Source organism: Ovis aries, chromosome 8 (genome assembly GCF_016772045.2).
Source record: "Ovis aries strain OAR_USU_Benz2616 breed Rambouillet chromosome 8, ARS-UI_Ramb_v3.0, whole genome shotgun sequence".
Taxonomy (NCBI): domain Eukaryota; kingdom Metazoa; phylum Chordata; class Mammalia; order Artiodactyla; family Bovidae; genus Ovis; species Ovis aries.
In genome coordinates, this window is record NC_056061.1 from 66,278,862 (window position 1) to 66,298,109 (window position 19,248).

At 37.8% G+C, this 19,248-nt stretch overlaps 1 long non-coding RNA gene across 1 annotated transcript in view; it reads right to left on the minus strand.

Annotated features, from left to right (window-relative positions):
* Positions 1-428: 428 nt before the first annotated feature.
* Positions 429-19,248, minus strand: part of LOC132660209 (uncharacterized) — a 119,053-nt gene continuing 100,233 nt past the window's right edge. The window contains exon 4 of the long non-coding RNA XR_009601534.1: positions 429-19,230. This is a non-coding gene — a long non-coding RNA (uncharacterized LOC132660209). The remainder of the gene's footprint in view (positions 19,231-19,248) is intronic.

Sequence of the window (19,248 nt, forward strand, 5' to 3'; positions counted from 1 at the left end):
TTACCACTCTGAAATACAAGGGGTTGATCTTTCTATAGACTATAGACACAGCATAGAATATACACTGGGATAGACTAGAATACAATAGAAAAGAACAGAATAGAATAGAGCAGATAGAATACACTTGAGAAATTTCTGCCTGAAACACGGAAGACAGGAGTTTTATGTCCATCATACCCTGACCCTTATCAGTTAAGTGTGGGTTAGGCCATGCACGGTGTCAGCACAGCCAAGCAAGCTTGGCAGACTCCCCACGCACAGTATAGAAGCCCTGAGAAAGAAAGCAAGATCAAGTTGAGGTGCTGAGGGTACTGCTTACCCTTGCATGTAGCTGGATGCCATAGGAATAGCCAAGGATCAAAGAGGATCTCAGATATTGAGATATGTGATGTGAAATTCCAGTCCACATTGTGACTACAAGAGTAATATTTTTTTTTTCTTTAAACGTTCTTTCTTTATTGGCTGTGCTAGGCCTTCGTTGTTGTACAGGCTTTTGTCTAGTTGTGGCCAGCAGGGGCTACTCTCTAGCTGTGGTGTGCAGTTTTTTCACTGCGGTGACTTCTCTTATTGCTGAGCACAGGCTCAAGGGCATGAGCGCTTGAGTAGGTGCAGTGCAAGGTTCTCTATAGTTGTTTTCTTGGAGTCTAGAGCACAGGCTAAATAGTTGTGGCACAAGGGCTTAGTTGCTCCACAGCATGTGGGATCTTCCCAGACCAGGTATTGAACCCAGGTTTCCTAAAGTATCAGGTAGATTCTTTACCACTTAGCCACTAGGGAAAACTGTAATACATTTTAATTGTAGTTCATTATTAAGCTATAAAAATAATTAAAAGAGATAAGAAGGAAAATAAAAAGCACTGATGATACCACCAGTCAGATAAATAACATCTGTAACTGGAACATTCCACAGAATATCTGAGAATATCTGATCAATATTCTTCAAAACCACTAAAGTTGTGGGGAAACAAACAAACAAACAAAAAAGCCAAAACAAAACCTTAGAAATTGTCATGGATCAAAGAAGACAAAGGAGAAACAATGACTAAATGCAATGTGATTTCCTGGATTGGATCTTGGAAAAGAAAAGGACATTAGTAAAAAAAAAAAAAACAAAAACAAAAAAAAACAAAACTGGTAAAATTCAAATAAAATCTGTAGTCTAGTTAACAATAATATATCAATATTACTTTCTTGTGTGTATGTTCAGTCACTAAGTTGTGTCCAACACTGAGACCCCATGGACTACAGCATGCCAGGCTTCCCTGTCCACTATCTCCCTGAATTTGCTCAAATTCATGTCCATTGGGTCAGTGATGTTATCTAATCATTTCATCCTCTGTTGCATTCTTCTCCTTTTGCCTTCAGTCTTCCTCAGCTTCAGGGTTACTTTCTTAGTTTCAACAAATATATCACAATTATGTCAGAAGTTAATATTAGGGAACCTGATGAAGAGGATATGGAAACTCTTTGACCATTTTTGCAAGGTCCCTCTAAATATAAAATTGTTGCTGTCTCAGTCCAGTTGGGTTCCTATGACAAAAAAAGCACAGACTTGGTGAGCTTATAACAACAGAAATTTATTCCTCACAACTCTGGAGGCTGAAAAATCCAAGATCAGAGTGCAAACATGGTCATGTTCTATGTCTGGTGAGTACTAGCTTCCTGGTTCATAATTAACTTTCTTCTAGCTATAACCTCACATGACCAAAGCAACAAGGGAGTTTTTACTGTTCTCTTTCATAAGGGCACTAACTCTATTCATGAAGATTCTACTTTACTGACCTAACATCTCCCGAGGTGCCACCTCCTAATACTATCTCTTTGAGCACTAGATTTCAACGTATAAATTTTGGAGGAATACAAGCATTCAGTTTGAATACAAGTCTGAAGGACTTTCCTGGTGGCTCAGATGGTAAAGTGCCTGCCTACAATGCAGGTGACCCAAGTTCAATCCCTGGATCAAAAAAGAAGGAAATGGCAACCCACTCCAGTATCTTGCCTGGAAAATCCCATGGAAGGAGGAGTCTGGCAGGGTACAGTCCATGGGGTAGCAAAGAGTCCGATACGACTAAGCGACTTCAATTTCCTTTCTTTTTACAAGCATTCAGGTCATAGCGATTCTGAATAAAAATTTATCTAAAGAATCAGATATGCACATGGCATGTTTCTTTTGCATCACTTTTACAAATATATACTAATACAGAAAGTATTTTGCATAGGGTTTCCCTGGTGGCTCCGTGGTAAAGAATCCACCTACCAATGCAAGAAACATGGGTTTAATCCCTGGGCTTCCCTTGTAGCTCAGTTGGTAAAGAGTCCTCCTATAATGCAGGAGACCTGGGTTAGATTCCTGGTTGGAAAGATCCCCTGGAGAAGGAAATGACAACCAACTCCAGTATTCTTGCCTGGAGAAACACATGGATGGTAGTCTGCCAGTCTCCTCTATCCATGGGATCGCAAGAGTCAGACACGACTTAGCGACTAAACCACCACCACTACCACCACCAGGAAGATCCTACATGACTCAAAGCAACTAAGCCCATGTGCGGAAATGAACAAGATGGTGCCAGTCAGGCTATCTTGCCCTCTAACACCATCTTCTATAAACAATGACTTTGCATGGTTATGTAATAGCTGAAATCGCTTATAGCACGGTGCATGCAACCTCACAAGGTACTCACTTGGTTGCGGGCTACTCTGTGTGGTGTGCCTGTATGAGCTTCATCACTAAAGTTCTGGCTGCTGCTGCATTGGGGCTACATTGGAACAATATCATGGTTACGTTATGTGAGGTTATGTTATGAATGGTTGTTATGTTATGACTGCTGCTACAGCTGCTGCATTAACCAGGAGAGAGGCTGTGTTATGGCTGCCATGCCAGCCAGGAGAGAATAAATGTGTCTGCAGTTCCTATGCTCCTCGAATTTCCTTCCACCTCTTAGCTCACACCTTGCCTACCATGGGTTCAGCAAACAGTGTGCACAGTGAGATACATTGAGACAACTGGCTCTGTGAGCAGGATCAGCAAGACAGCACATGTGCCACCACTATAGAACCTATGATCCAGAGTTTGGAAACTGCAGCTACTGAGCCCATATTCTGCAGCTACTGAAGCCCACATGCCCTAGAATCTGTGCTCCACAACAAGGGAAGCCACTCCAATGAGAAGCCCAATCACTGCAATGAAGAGTAGCCTCCACTCGATGCAACAACAGGAGAGCAGGTACAACAATGAAAACCCAGCAGAGTTAAAAATAAAAGGAAATAAATTTATTAAACAATTAATTTTAAAATTTGCATATGTATTTACTAATCATTCAGTTCAGTTCAGTTCAATTCAGTCACTCAGTCGTGTCCGACCCTTTGCGACTCTTTGATATGCAGCACACCAGGCCTCCCTGTCCATCACCAACTCCTGGAGTTCACCCAAATTCATGTCCATCGAGTCAACGATACCATCTAGCCATCTCATCCTCTGTCGTCCCCTTCTCATCCTGCCCCCAATCCCTCCCAGCATTAGAGTCTTTTCCAATGAGTCAACTCTTAGCATGAGGTGGCCAAAATATTGGAGTTTCAGCTTTAGCATCACTCCTTCCAATGAACACCCAGGGCTGATCTTTAGAATGGACTGGTTGGATCTCCTTGCAGTCCAAGGGACTCTCAAGAGTCTTCTCCAACACCACAATTCAAAAGCATCAATTCTTCGGTGCTCAGCTTTCTTCACAGTCTAACTCTCACATCCATACATGACCACTGGAAAAACCATATTCTTGACTAGATGGACCTTTGCTGGTAAAGCAATGTCTCTGCTTTAGAATATGCTATCTAGGTTGGTCATAACTTTGCTTCCAAGGAGTAAACGTCTTTTAATTTCATGGCTACAGTCACCAACTGCAGTGATATTGGAGCTCAAAAAATAAAGTTTGACACTGTTTCCACTGTTTGCCCATCTATTTCCCATGACTAGATGCCATGATCTTCGTTTTCTGAATGTTGAGCTTTAAGCCAACTTTTTCACTCTCCATTTTCACTTTCATCAAGAGGCTTTTTAGTTCCTCTTCACTTTCTGCCATAAGGGTGGTGTCATCTGAATATCTGAGCTTATTGATATTCTCCTGGAAATCTTGATTCCAGCTTGTTCTTCTTCCAGCCCAGCATTTCTCATGATGTACTGTGCATATAAGTTAAATAAGCAAGGTGATAATACACAGCCTTGACATACTGCTTTTCCTATTTGGAATCAGTCTGTTGTTCCATGTCCAGTTCTAACTGTTGCTTCCTGAACTGCATATAGATTTGTCAAGAGGCAGGTCTGGTGGTCTGGTGTTCCCATCTCTTTAAGAATTTTCCACGGTTTATTGTGATCCACACAGTCAAAGACATTGGCATAGTCAATAAAGCAGAAACAGATGTTTTTCTGGAACTCTCTTCCTATTTCCATGATCCAGCGGATGTTGGCATTTTGATCTCTGGTTCCTCTGCCTTTTCTAAAACCAGCTTGAACATCTGGAATTTCACGGTTCACGTATTGCTAAAGCCTGGCTTGGAGGATTTTTAGCATTTCTTTACTAGCATGTGAGATGAGTGCAATTGTGTGGTAGTTTGAGCATTCTTCGGTATTGCCTTTCTGTGGGATTGGAATGAAAACTGACCTTTTCCAGTCCTGTGGCCACTGCTGAGTTTTCCAAATTTGCTGGCATATTGAGTACAGCACTTTCACAGCATCATCTTTCAGGATTTGAAATAGCTCAACTGGAATTCCATCACCTCCACTAGCTTTGTTCGTAGTGATGCTTTCTAAAGCCCACTTGACTTCACATTCCAGGATGTCTGGCTCTAGGTGAGTGATCACACTATCGTGATTATCTGGGTCATGAAGATCTTTTTGTACAGTTCTTCTGTGTATTCTTGCCACCTCTTCTTAATATCTTCTGCTTCTGTTAGGTCCATACCATTTCTATCCTTTATTGAGCCCATCTTTGCATGAAATGTTCCCTTGGTATCTCTAATTTTCTTGAAGAGATCTCTAGTCATTCCTATTCTGTTGTTTTCCTCTATTTCTTTGCATTGATCGCTGAGGAAGGCTTTCTTATCTCTCCTTGCTATTCTTTGGAACTCTGCATTCAGATGCTTATATCTTTCCTTTTCTCCTTTGCTTTGCACTTCTCTTCTTTTCACAGCTATTTGTAAGGCCTCCCCAGACAGCCATTTTGCTTTTTTGCATTTCTTTTCCATGGGAATGGTCTTGATACCTGTCTCCTGTACAGTGTCACAAACCTCTGTCCATAGTTCATCAGGCACTCTATCAGATCTTGTCCCTTAAATCTATTTCTCACTTCCACTATATAAACATAAGGAATTTGATTTCAGTTCAATTCAGTTCAGTTCAGTCGCTCAGTCATGTCCGACTCTTTGCGACCCTGTGAATAGCATCACGCCAGGCCTCCCTGTCCATCACCAACTCCCAGAGTTCACTCAGACCCACGTGCATCGAGTCAGTGATGCCATCCAGCCATCTCATCTTCTGTCATCCTCTTTTCCTCCTGCCCCCAATCCCTCCCAGAATCAGAGTCTTTTCCAATGAGTCAACTCTTTGCATCAGGTGGCCAAAGTACTGGACTTTAGCATCATTCCTTCCAAAGAACACCCAGGGATGATCTCCTTCAGAATGGACTGGTTGGATCTCCTTGCAGTCCAAGGCACTCTCAAGAGTCTTCTCCAACACCATGGTTCAAAAGCATCAGTTCTTCAGCACTCAGCTTTCTTCACAGTCCAACTCTCACATCCATACATGACCATGGAAAAACCATAGCCTTGACTAGATGGACTTTTGTTGGCAAAGTAATGTCTCCACTCTTGATTTAGGTCAGACCTGAATGGTCTAGTGGTTTTCCCTACTTTCTTCAGTTTAAGTCTGAATTTGGCAATAAGGCGTTCATGATCTCAGCCACAGTCAGCTCCTGGTCTTTGTTTTTGCTGACTGTATAGAGCTTCTCCATCTTTGGCTGCAAAGAATATAATCAGTCTGATTTCAGTGTTGCCCATCTCGTGATGTCCATGTGTAGAGTCTTCTCTTGTGTTGTTGGAAGGGGGTGTTTACTATGACCAGTGTATTCTCTTGGCAAAACTCTATTAGGCTTTGTCCTGCTTCATTCCGTATTCCAAGGCCAAATTTTCCTGTTACCCCAGGTGTTTCTTGACTTCCTACTTTTGTGTTCTAGTCCCCTATAATGAAAAGGACATCTTTTGGGGTGTTAGTTCTAAAAGGTCTTATAAGTCTGCATAGAACCATTCAACTTCAGCTTCTTCAGTGTTACTGGTTGGGGCATAGACTTGGAATACTGTGATATTGAATGGTTTGCCTTGGAAATGAATAGAGATTATATTAATCATTAACCTGGTATAAATATAGATACATGAATGTAAGCATACACAATTGTAAACATACACTCATATATGTGTGTGTCTATTTGTCTTTCTGACCTGTTTAGAATTTTATGGTGATAAAGAATTGGTAAAAATTAACAACGGATTTTTAGACAAATTAAAAGAGAAAAGCTAAATTTAAAATGGTTTCTTTGGCATGATTAAAATTTATTCTTCTATTTTAGACCTAGATTAGCCCTCTCTTTCAATGAAATAAATATTTGGCATTTAGACCACAGGGTTCTGATTTCATTTCATTAAACTTCATATATTTATCCTAAAAATCTCAAGTGCTTTTGAAGGGAATGCCTAGAGCTTGAGTAGGTCATCAACTCAGTCAACCAGATCATCACAGCTGACACCCAGCTAGTGCTGGCTGTGTCAAACACTCCTTCTAGGAGGTTTATATGTACTAATTCATTTAACCCTCATGAGAACTATGTAAAGCAGTTGCCAATGAGAAATTTGAAGAATAAAAATGTGCTCAATGTTATACAGCTAATAAGTGGTTGGTCTAGGATATGAAACAAACTAACCTGGCTCCCAAACTCAGTTAACAATGACTCACCCACAAAAGTAGATTCCTATGTCAATTGTAAACAAAGTCACTACTTTATCAGGAACAATTAAAATAGTCCCTAGAAAATTCTGAATTTTTGCTCAAGAATATAACTAGGCAATTTGATAGTTGTTGTTGTTGTTCATGCTCAGTTGTGTCCAACTCCATGTGACCCCAAGTACTATCCCATGCCAGGCTTCCCTGTTCTTCACTATCTCCTGGAGTCTGCTCAAACCTATATCCATTGAGTCGATGATGCCACTCAACCATCTCATCCTCTGTTGCCCCATTCTCTTCCTGACCTCAATCTTTCCCAACATCAAATGTGATAGTAGTTAAAACCTAATAAAAAGTCCACCTCAAGTGTATGAACAATCAGAGGAGTCACTGATATTTTTAAAACATGTTTGTAACACTGAAAGGCACAATTTTTTCCTTTACTTTTTGCTTATCATTATGTATTTTGCATATTGGAACATAGTCCCAAGGAGATGACTCTTTCTAAAGAGAAATTTAGCTGAGATTAATTAAATAACTAGTTTGGTAATAAACCCCTCATTAATATATTAAAAATATCAAATGGATCATAGACTCATAATGGGTTAATCAGAAAGGATTCAGATTCAAATTTTTATCTTTTCTGGATATATGCCCAGGAGTGGGATTGCCATATCAAATGTTAGCTCTACTTTTAGTTTTTTAAGAAACCTCCTTACTGTTTTCCATAGCAGTTATACCAATTATATTCCCCCAACAGTATAGGAGGGTTCCCTTTTTTTTACACCCTGTTGAACATTTATTATTTGTAGACGTTTTAATGATAGCCATTCTGACTGGTGTGAAGTCATATTTCATTGTAGTTTTGATTTGCATTTCTCTAATAATTAGCTATTTTAAGTATCCTTTCAAATGCCTCTTAGACATCTGTATGTCTTCTCTGAAGAAATGTCAATTTAGATGTTCTGTCAATTTTTAATTGGGCTTTTTTTTTTATATATTGAGCTATATAAGCTGCTTGGATATTTTGGAAATTAATGACTTGTCAGTCACATCACCTGTAAATATTTTCTCCCAGCATTTGGTTGGCTTTTTCTTTTGTTTATTGTTTCCTTTCTGTGAAAAAGTTTTTAAGTTTGATTAGATCTCATTTGTTTATTTTTTATTTTATTTCTTTTGCTTTGGGAGACTAACCTAAGTAAAAACATTGCTATGATTTATGTCAGAGAATGTTTTGCCTATGTTCTCTTTCAGGAGTTTTATGGCGTCATTTTGACTTTTTTTTGTGTGTGTGTACAGTGTGAGGAAATGTTATAACTTCATTGACTTGCATGAAGTTGTCCAGTTGTACAAATACCATTTGCTGAAGATACTGTCTTTTCTCCACTGTATATTCTTGCCTCATCTATCAAAAATTAAATAATCTTAGGTGTGCAGGTTTATTTTAGGGCTCTCTATTCTGTTCCATTGATCTGTGTGTCTGCTTTTTGTGCCAATACTAAGCTGTTTTGATTACTGTAGCTTTGTGGTATTGTCTCCAGCTTTGTTCTTTTTCTTCAGAATTTCTTTGGCAATTTGAAGTCACTTGTGGGTCCATATAAATTGTAGGATTGTTCTAGTTCTATGAAAAAATGGCATAAATAATTTGATAGGGATTGGGTTAAATCTCCAGTTTGCTTTGGGTAGTATGGCCATTTTAATCAAATTAATTCTTCCAAAACAAGAGGATGGGACATGTTTCCATTTCTTTGAATCATCTTCAATTTTCTTTATCAATGTTTTTTTCCTCACAGCATATAGGTCTTCCACTCCTTGGCTAGGATTTATTCCTGGTTATTGTTATGTGCTTTTAAAATGGATTTTTCTTTAAAAACATTTTCTGTTATTTCACTGTTACTATAAAGAAATGCAATATACTTCTTTATATTAAACTCATACCTTGCCACCTTGCTGAGTTCATTTATTAGCTCTGAGAGTTTTTATGTGGAGTCCGATTCTTTTTGACCCCATAGACTATTTCAGGCCAGAATGAGTCCAGAAAGAGTCCACCTGCAATGTGGGAGACCTGTGTCTCCCACATTGCAGGTGGACTCTTTACCAGCTGAGCCACAAGGGAAGCCCAAGAATACTGGAGTGGGCAGCCTATCCCTTCTCCAGCGGATCTTCCCAACCCAGGAATTGAGGTCTCCTGCATTGCTGGTAGATTCTTTACCAACTGAGCTATCAGGGAAGCCCCAATTTGGAAAGATACATGCACCCTAATGTTCACAGCATTAATATTTGTGATAGTCAGGACATGGAAGCAACCAAAGTGTCCATTAACAGATGAATGGTTAAAGATGTGGTATGTATATACAATACACTATTACTTGGCCATAATAAAAGAATGAAATATTTCCATTTGCAGCAGTACAAATGGACTTAGAGATTATTATGGCCTCCTCAGGTGACTCAGAGTGAAAAGAATCTGATTGCAATGTGGGAGACCTGGGTTCAATCCCTGGGTAGGGAAGATACCCAGAGACGGGAATGGCTACCTGATCCAGTATTTTTTCCTAGAGAATTTCATGGGTAGAGAAGTCTGGTATGCTATAGTCCATGGGGTCACAAGGTCAGATACTGAGTGACTAAAACTTTCACTTTCCTCAGAGATTATCATACTGAGTGAAGTAAACCACAGAGCAAAAGACAAATATATGCTAGCACTTATATCTGGAATGTATAAAAAAAAAGAAACAAAGTTATTTAAAGTTGCGGGATATAAAATTAACACAGAGAAATCCCTTGCATTCCTATACACTAACAATGAGAAAACAGAATGAGAAATTAAGGAAACAATTCAATCACCACTGCAATGAAAAGAATAAAATACTTAGGAATATATCTAACAGCCAAAAAAGATGTCCTTTTCATAATAAGGGACTGGAATGCAAAAGTAGGAAGTTAAGAAACACCTGGAGTAACAGGCAAATTTGGCCTTGGAATGCGGAATGAAGCACGACAAAGACTAATAGAGTTTTGCCAAGAGAATGCACTGGTCATAGCAAACACCCTTTTCCAACAACACAAGAGAAGACTCTACACATGGACATCACTAGATGGTCAACACCGAAATCAGACTGATTATATTCTTTGCAGCCAAAGATGGAGAAGCTCTATACAGTCAACACAAACAAGACCAGGAGCTGACTGTGGCTCAGATCATGAACTCCGTATTGTCAAATTCAGACTTAAATTGAAGAAAGTAGGGAAAACCACTAGACCATTCAGATATGACCTAAATCAAATCCCTTATGATTACACAGTGGAAGGGAGAAATAGATTTAAGGGACAAGATCTGATAGATAGAGTGCCTGATGAACTATGGAATAAAGTTCGTGACATTGTACAGGAGACAGGGATCAAGACCATCCCCATGGAAAAGAAATGCAAAAAAGCAAAATGGCTGTCTGGGGAGGCCTTACAAATAGATGTGAAAAGAAAAGAGGTGAAAAGCAAAGGAGAAAAGGAAAGATATAAGCATCTGAATGCAGAGTTCCAAAGAATAGCAAGAAGAGATAAGAAAGCCTTCCTCAGCGATCAATGCAAAGAAATAGAGGAAAACAACAGAATGGGAAAGACTAGAGATCTCTTCAAGAAAATTAGAGATACCAAGGGAATATTTCATGCAAAGATGGGCTTGATACAGGACAGAAATGGTATGGACCTAACAGAAGCAGAAGATATTAAGAAAAGGTAGCAAGAATACACAGAAAAACTGTACAAAAAAGATCTTCATGACCCAGATAATCACGATGGTGTGATCACTCATCTAGAACCAGACATCCTGGAATGTGAAGTCAAGTGGACCTTAGAAAGCATCACTATGAACAAAGCTAGTGGAGGTGAGGGAATTCCAGTTGAGCTATTTCAAATCCTGAAAGATGATGCTGTGAAAGTGCTGCACTCAACATGCCAACAAATTTGGAAAACTCAGCAGTGGCCACAGGACTGGAAAAGTCAGTTTTCATTCCAATTCCAAAGAAAGACAATCCCAAAGAATGCTCAAACTACCGCACAATTGCACTCATCTCACATGCTAGTAAACAAATGCTCAAAATTCTCCAACCCAGGCTTTAGCAATACATGAACCATGAATTTCCAGATGTTCAAGCTGGTTTTAGAAAAGGCAGAGGAACCAGAGATCAAAATGCCAACATCCTCTGGTCATGGAAAAAGCAAGAGAGTTCCAGAAAAACACCTACTTCTGCTTTATTGACTATGCCAAAGCCTTTGACTGTGTGGATCACAATAAACCGTGGAAAATTCTTAAAGAGATGGGAATACCAGACCACCTGACTTGCCTCTTGAGAAATCAGTATACAGGCCAGGAAGCAACAGCTAGAACTGGACAGGGAACAACAGACCAGTTTCAAATATGAAAAGGAGTACGTCAAGGCTGTATTTTGTCACCCTGCTTATTTAACTTCTATGCAGAGTACATCATGAGAAACGCTGGGCTGGAAGAAGCACAAGCTGGAATCAAGATTGTCGGGAGAAATATCAATAACCGAAGATATGCAAATGACACCACCCTTATGGCAGAAAGTGAAGAGGAACTAAAAAGCCTCTTGATGAAAGTGAAAGAGGAGAGTGAAAAAGTTGGGTTAAAGCTCAACATTCAGAAAACGAAGATCATGGCATCTGGTCCCATCACTTCATGGCAAATAGATGGGGAAACAGTGTCAGATGTTATTTTGGGGTGCTTCAATATCACTGCATATGGTGACTGCAGCCATAAAATTAAAAGATGCTTACTCCTTGGAAGAAAAGTTATGATCAACCTAGATAGCATATTCAAAAGCAGAGACATTACTTTGCCGACTAAGGTCCGTCTAGTCAAGGCTATGGTTTTCCAGTAGTCATGTATGGATGTGAGAGTTGGACTGTGAAGACACCTGAGCGCTGAAGAATTTATGCTTTTAAACTGTGGTGTTGGAGAAGACTTTTGAGAGTCCGTTGGACTGCAAGGAGATCCAATCAGTCCATTCTAAAGGGGATCAGCCCTGGGTGTTCTTTGGAAGGAATGATGCTAAAGCTGCAACTCCAGTACTTTGGCCACCTCATGCGAAGGGTTGACTCATTGGAAAACACTTTGATGCTGGGAGGGATTGGGGGCAGGAGGAGAAGGGGACGACAGAGGATGAGATGGCTGGATGACATCACTGACTCGATGGACATGAGTCTGAGGGAACTCAGGGAGTTGGTGATGGACAGGGAGGCCTGGCGTGCTGCGATTCATGGGGTCGCAAAGAGTCGGACATGACTGAGCGACTGAACTGAACTGAACTAAAGAAACTAAAGACCTATATATAGAAAACTATAAAACACTGGTGAAAGAAATCAAAGAAGACACAAATATATGGAGAAATATATCATGTTCATGGATTGGAAAAAACAATATAGTGATAATGAGTATACTACCCAAAACAATCTATAGATTCAATGTATTCCTTATCAAGCTACCAATGGTATTTTTCACAGAACTAGAACAAATAATTTCACAATTTGCATGGAAATACCAAAAACCTCAAATAGACAAAGCAATCTTGAGAAAGAAGTTGGAACTGGAGGAAATAACCTGCCTGACTTCAGGCTCTACAACAAAGTCACAATCATCAAGTCAGTATGGTACTAGCACAAAGACAGAAATATAGATCAAAGGCCAAAATAGAAATCCCAGAGATAAATCCTCGCACCTATGGATGGACACCTTATCTTTGACAAAGAAGACAAGAATATACAATGGAGAAAAGACAATCTCTTTAACAAGTGGTGCTGGGAAAACTGGTCAACCACTTGCAAAAAAATTAAACTAGAATGCTTTCTAACACCATACACAATAACAAACTCAAAATGGATTTAAGATCCAAATGTAAGACCAGAAACTATAAAACTCCTAGAGGAAAACATAGGCAAAACACTCTCCAACATAAATCACAATAGGATCCTCTATGACCCACCTCCCAGAATATTGGAAATAAAAGCAAAAATAAACAACTGTGACCTAATTAAACTTAAAAGCTTTTGCAAAATGAAGGAAACTATAATCAAGATGAAAAGACAGCCTTCAGAATGGGAGAAAATATTAGCAAACGAAGCAACTGACAAAGAATTAATCTCAAAAATATACAAGCAACTCCTGCAGCTCAATTCCACAAAAATACATGACCCAATCAAAAATTGGCTAAAGAACTAAACAGACATTTCTCCAAAGAAGCCATACAAATGGTTAACAGACACATGAAAAGATGTTCAGCATCACTCATTATCAGAGAAATGCAAAAAAAAACAACAACAACAACAACAAACAAACCAAAAAAACCCACAATGAGGTACCATTTCACGCCAGTCAGAATGGCTGCTATCCAAAAGTCTATAAGCAACAAATGCTGGAGAGGGTGTGAAGAAAACGGAACACTCTTACACTGTCAGTGGGAATGCAAACTAGTTCAGCCACTATGGAGAACAGTGTGGATATTCCTTAAAAATCTGGAAACAGAACTGCCATATGACCCAGCAATCCCATTGCTGGCCATACACACCAAGGAAACCAGAATTGAAAGAGACACGTGTACCCCAATGCTCATTGCAGCACTGTTTACAATTGCCAAGACATGAAAGCAACCTAGATGTCCATCAGCAGATGAATGGATAAGAAAGCTGTGGTACATATACACAATGGAATATTACTCAGCCATTAAAAAATACATTTGAATCAATTCTAATGAGGTGGATGAAACTGGAGCCTATTATACAGAGTGAAGTAAGCCAGAAAGAAAAACATCAATATAGTATTCTAATGATTATATGAAGAAGACAATGGCACCCCACTCCAATACTCTTCCCTGGAAAATCCTATGGGCTGTGGAGCCTGGGAGGCTGCAATCCATTGGGTCGCTAAGATTTGGACACAGCTGAGCGACTTCAGTTTCACTTTTCACTTTTATGCATTGGAGAAGTAAATGGCAACCCACTCCAGTACTCTTGCCTGGAGAATCCCAAGGATGGGGGAGCCCGGTTGGCTTGCATCTATGGGATTGCACAGAGTTGGACATGACTGAAGTGACTTAGCAGCAGCAGCAGCAGCAGCAATGCATATATATGGAATTTAGAAAGATGGTAACGATAACCCTATATGTGAGACAGTGAAGGAGACACAGATGTATAGAACAGTCTTTTGGACTCTGCGGGAGAGGTCAAGGGTGGAATGATTTGTGAAAATGGCATTGAAACATGTATATTATCATATGTGAAACGAATCGCCAGTCCAGGTTTGATGCATGAGACAGGGTGCTTGGGGCTGTTGCACTGGGATGACCCAGAGGGATGGGATAGGGAGGGAGGTGGGAGGGGGGTTCAGGATGGGGAACACATGTACACCCATGGCAGACTCATGTCAATGTATGGCAAAACCACTACAATATTGTAAAGTGATTAGCCTCTAATTAAAATAAATAAATTTATATTAAAAATAAAATAAACTGTAGAAACAGATTCACAGACATAGAAAACAAACTTATGGGTACAAAGAGGAGAGGGGTAATAAATTAGGAGTATGAGATTAACAGATACACATCATCATATATAAAATAGGTAAACTATAAGGATTTGCTGCTTAGTACACTGCACTATATTCAATATCTTTCAATAATAACCCATAACTGAAAAGCAACTTAAAAGAATATATATATAATATATATGTATATATAGAGATAAACAGAATCATTTTGCTGTATACCTGAAATTAACAAAGTACTGTAAATCAACTACACTTCAGTCAAAAAGAATAAGAAAGAAAGGATTTGAGCCAGATTTCCTTAGGTAACTTAAAAAAATAGAGATTCTGCCTATGTGAGAAATAGAAAATCAGAAGTTGCAAATGCCCTTTAAATTTACATAAACTAACAGGATTGTTACCTTTGAAAATAGTAACACAGAACAAAAGTGATTCTTCTGAAACACCTGCGCAACTGGGGCAGGATAATATTCCAATATTTTTCAAAACAGTTCAGAGGAATGTATTATCATTATTATATTATTGTTTCTTCAAAATGAGTTTAAAATTAGTATCTAAAAAATAGTTGAATTTTTCTTTTACAATATGATAGGAATAAGCAGCAATCTGTCTTACTATCTAAATTTAACTCCCCTGACAACTTCAATGAACAGCTTAAAATATAATTAAGGGTTCAGTGATATTTTTCAATAATTTTAGAATTATGTTCATCAAATAACTTTTCTGATAGTTTGCACTTCTTTTGATAAAAAGTCAAACCAGAATTCCCTTGATACAGGTTAAAGCAGGGTCATTATACATACCATGTCCTTTCTACAAAATCATCTTGGCAGCTAGTGATCATTCACACTTCTGTATGATTTAGGAATGTCAGCTTTTTCCAGGAAAAATCCTATTGAGAGGCTAACTGGAATTCTATTTAATTTATAGCTATTTTTAGAATAGCTATACTTCTAATACTGATTCTGACTTTATATAAAATCATATTTTCTTTTTATTTATGACCTTTTAAAGGTCTTCAATAATGTTTCATCATTTTCTTTATACAAGATTTGAAATATATTTATCTCCCTATTCTTGTGTTTTATCACTGAAATGTATTTGCACACACTATACTTCACTTCCTAATTTGTTTTAATTTTATGAATGTTCAACAGTAATAGTTCACATAGAAACTTTGTTGAAATGATCAGTTCTACTCCATTTTTAATGGATTTTTATGGGGATTATATAGACCATACTCATAGGCAATGAGTTTTAATTTCTTTTTGGTGAAAAGAGTCTCACTGTATAATCTGATTTCAAACACTAAGCATGGCTCCAAACACCTATCTAAAATAGAAGAATTATTTTTTGCCATTGTTCTGCTGAATCCAAACTTCCTACCACTCTACCTGCTTCCAAACTTAGGAATCAGAAGACGAGAAAGCAGCATCACTCACTGCTTTGTGTTTCTCCTCAATTTAGTTCCAATGGGTTCTCTTGTGTTTGAACACGATATGCTTTTCTTAATATTATTTATGCATATTTGTTTTCATGAGTTTTATGAAGATAAAGATTTGATGCATGAGTTCACACTAAAATGAGTAAAAGTTTCCATGAAATGTATTCTCACTTACATATTATTCAATAACTATCAAATCTTCCCAAGGTTCTAAAATCTGTAGTATAAGAGGCTAAATTTAGCACCCTAATACACTGGAAAGAGCACTGGTTCAAATCTCAGTTTTAATCACTAATTAGATATATTACCTTATAAATTTCAGTCTGTCCTTTGTTAAAATGAATACCTTTCAGGCATTCAGTTTCCTATCTGTGAAATAAGAATAAAATGATCTTGCAATCATTAAATGTTTTATTTAAATTCTCTAAAACATAATCTCAACATTTATTCCTTTTTTAAGGGTACATCAATTGAATATCTGGAAAAACAAGTTGACTAGAAAGACAAGAAAAGCTTGATTTAGGTGACATTGCTGGAACAGTGCCCTCTCCACTCTGACCAACATCAAGGTTTATACTGACAGCCTAGGTCATCAAGTATGGCATCCTACAAAGCTGTCTGAAAGGAAGAACTGAGGCATTGTTTATTGTTGTCTTTATTAATATAAGGGACTAAGTCCATGAGAAATAGATAACAGGAGTATGTGTATATTATTATTTAAAATATTTAAACAAGATCCAAGAATTATTCAAGAGTGATTCCTATCAACCTAAAATAAACAACAATGAGATAATCAGCCTTTGAAAAATAACATTAATAAATGAGAAATCTGAAAGATCCATGCACAATAACAATTATATAGCACATTTTATTGATTCATGTTAAATGGATACTTAGAATCTAGATTCCATGAAAACTCAGTCATTTAGAAAATGGAATGTTTTCTAAAAGACTTTAGAATTGTATTCATCTATTTTGAAATGATTTTAGAAATATAAATACAATATCAAGTAATCAACTAAAATATCAACAATTTACTGAACCAATGTTCTTGGGAAATTGCAAGAACAATACAAAATCAAGAAATAGATCTGTTAAAGTCCAAGAGAATTAAAGATCAGTTTCTTTTTTCTTTTGTAATTTACACCTCCAACATTAAATTGAAAAGCAGCATTACAGACACCTGCTTCAGTAGAGTCATTGTTTCCATGGTGCCACTTTCCATCACCTATTTTTAATAGTTTACACAACAAGATCAAGGGTGTCCCAGCTGTTACTGCCACTGTTGCTAAGCAACGTTTAAATCGGAGTTCAAGAAGACAAAGAATCATGCTTGAAAAATTTCTCAAGTGTCTGTTTTATGCACCCCCACCCCTGCTTTCTTCATTTTGCACCATTTTCAATGTTTATACTCAGATGATTAGGGTCTTTTCTTTAATTCAATATTACATATATATACATGAATCCACCATTCCAAGTGCTACTACAATCAACTAAGTGTTTTTGTTCATTTTCAAAATGTAATATTTATGTTAAACTACAGGCTATCTCTAACATAAGCAGATTCAAAGTATTAACCTCGCCTTCATCAGAATCTGAAGTCACTTTAATCTGAAGTCTTTGTAATCTATTGGTAGACTATAGCATTGCTGTACCTCAGAGTCTTGCAAAATGACACAAACATCAGTGGCTAGAGATTTCCTACCTGCAGAGAATTACAAAACCCTCTTGTGTATTCTGAAATCTAAATATCATCATCTGCAAAAGACAGAGAAGTCAAAATTCTATAAGACGCAGAAACAAAACAGAAGTGAATGGTAGGCAACTTTGAACTTGGAATTCCTAGCTGATACAAATTGCTAGTAATTAGAAAGACAGTATTTTTCAAACATTTCTGTAAACAATGAAGTTTTTCCTACAAAAGTAATTATTCAAAAACCAATGGCACATCTGCCTAGTTTAATAGGTCAGTAAATATAAATCAGCAGTGTGGAAAGTAAATATTAAGGGGAGAAAACATCTTAATTTTGGAATGTACAATTTATAATAAGATAGGGATTTTAAGAGCTCTGAAGTCATAATCAAATATTCCTGAATAATCCATATGACAAAAGGAATATTATGGTATGACTTACAACTAGACATCTAATGAATCTGCACCTGTGTGTAATGATGATGTCCAGATTTAAACTCAGTTGATGCAGATGACATTTAACCCATGGCTAAGACTGAGGGTTCTGGTCCAAACAGTACTAACCCATGCAAAAATGGTCCAGGTTGACCCAAATACTCAGATTTTCAGATTTTTTTTTACCTTCTTTTAAGAAAACACAAAGCTATAGCATTTTCTTTCTAAATATTTCATATTCTTTGCTTCTATTTGGCTATTATTTTCTGACTGTCTTCTAAAATCTGGTAACACCTAGAAATCTGTTTGTTTGTTGTTATAGTGGTGTCAGTTTAGGAACTGCTAACATTTACTGAATTTATTTCAATTATCCACTTTCTGTTTTTCCTTCTGCTGTCTTATTACTTCACACTCATATTGTTAACTTTAGATTTGTAAAAATCTTCTTCTGCAAATATATATAACTGTTAGAAATGTCAGTTCAGTATCATTGATCATATTTCCTACTTAAAGATACATATGTAATAATAATGTACTTGAGTTGGAAGTAACCGAGGGGTCTTCAGTGACAAAAGAAATTCCCCTGTGGATACATCCATATACGTGTCAGAAAGTTTAGAGTCCAAACTCCTTGAGTAAGTTGTTAAGTCTTGGAAATAAACCTGAGACACACAACTGAAGTTTAGTCTGTGTATTGACATGGATGTTAACTACCTTTGCTAAAAGAATCATCACGATAAGAATGAATAAACAAGTTCTCCAGTTTCTATTAATACCTCACTAAACTGAGTGCCAAAGAATTGATGCTTTTGAACTGTGGTGTTGGAGAAGACTCTTGAGAGTCCCTTGGACTGCAAGGAGATCCAACCAGTCCATTCTAAAGGAGATCAGTCCTGGGTGTTCTTTGGAAAGAATGATACTAAAGCTGAAACTCCAGTACTTTGGCCACCTCATGTGAAGAGTTGACTCATTGGAAAAGACTCTGATGCTGGGAGGGACTAGGGGCAGGAAGACAAGGGGACGACAGAAGATGAGATGGCTGGATGGCATCACCGACTTGATGGATGTGAGTCTGAGTGAACTCTGGGAGTTGGTGATGGACAGGGAGGCCTGGCGTGCTGCAATTCAAGGGATCG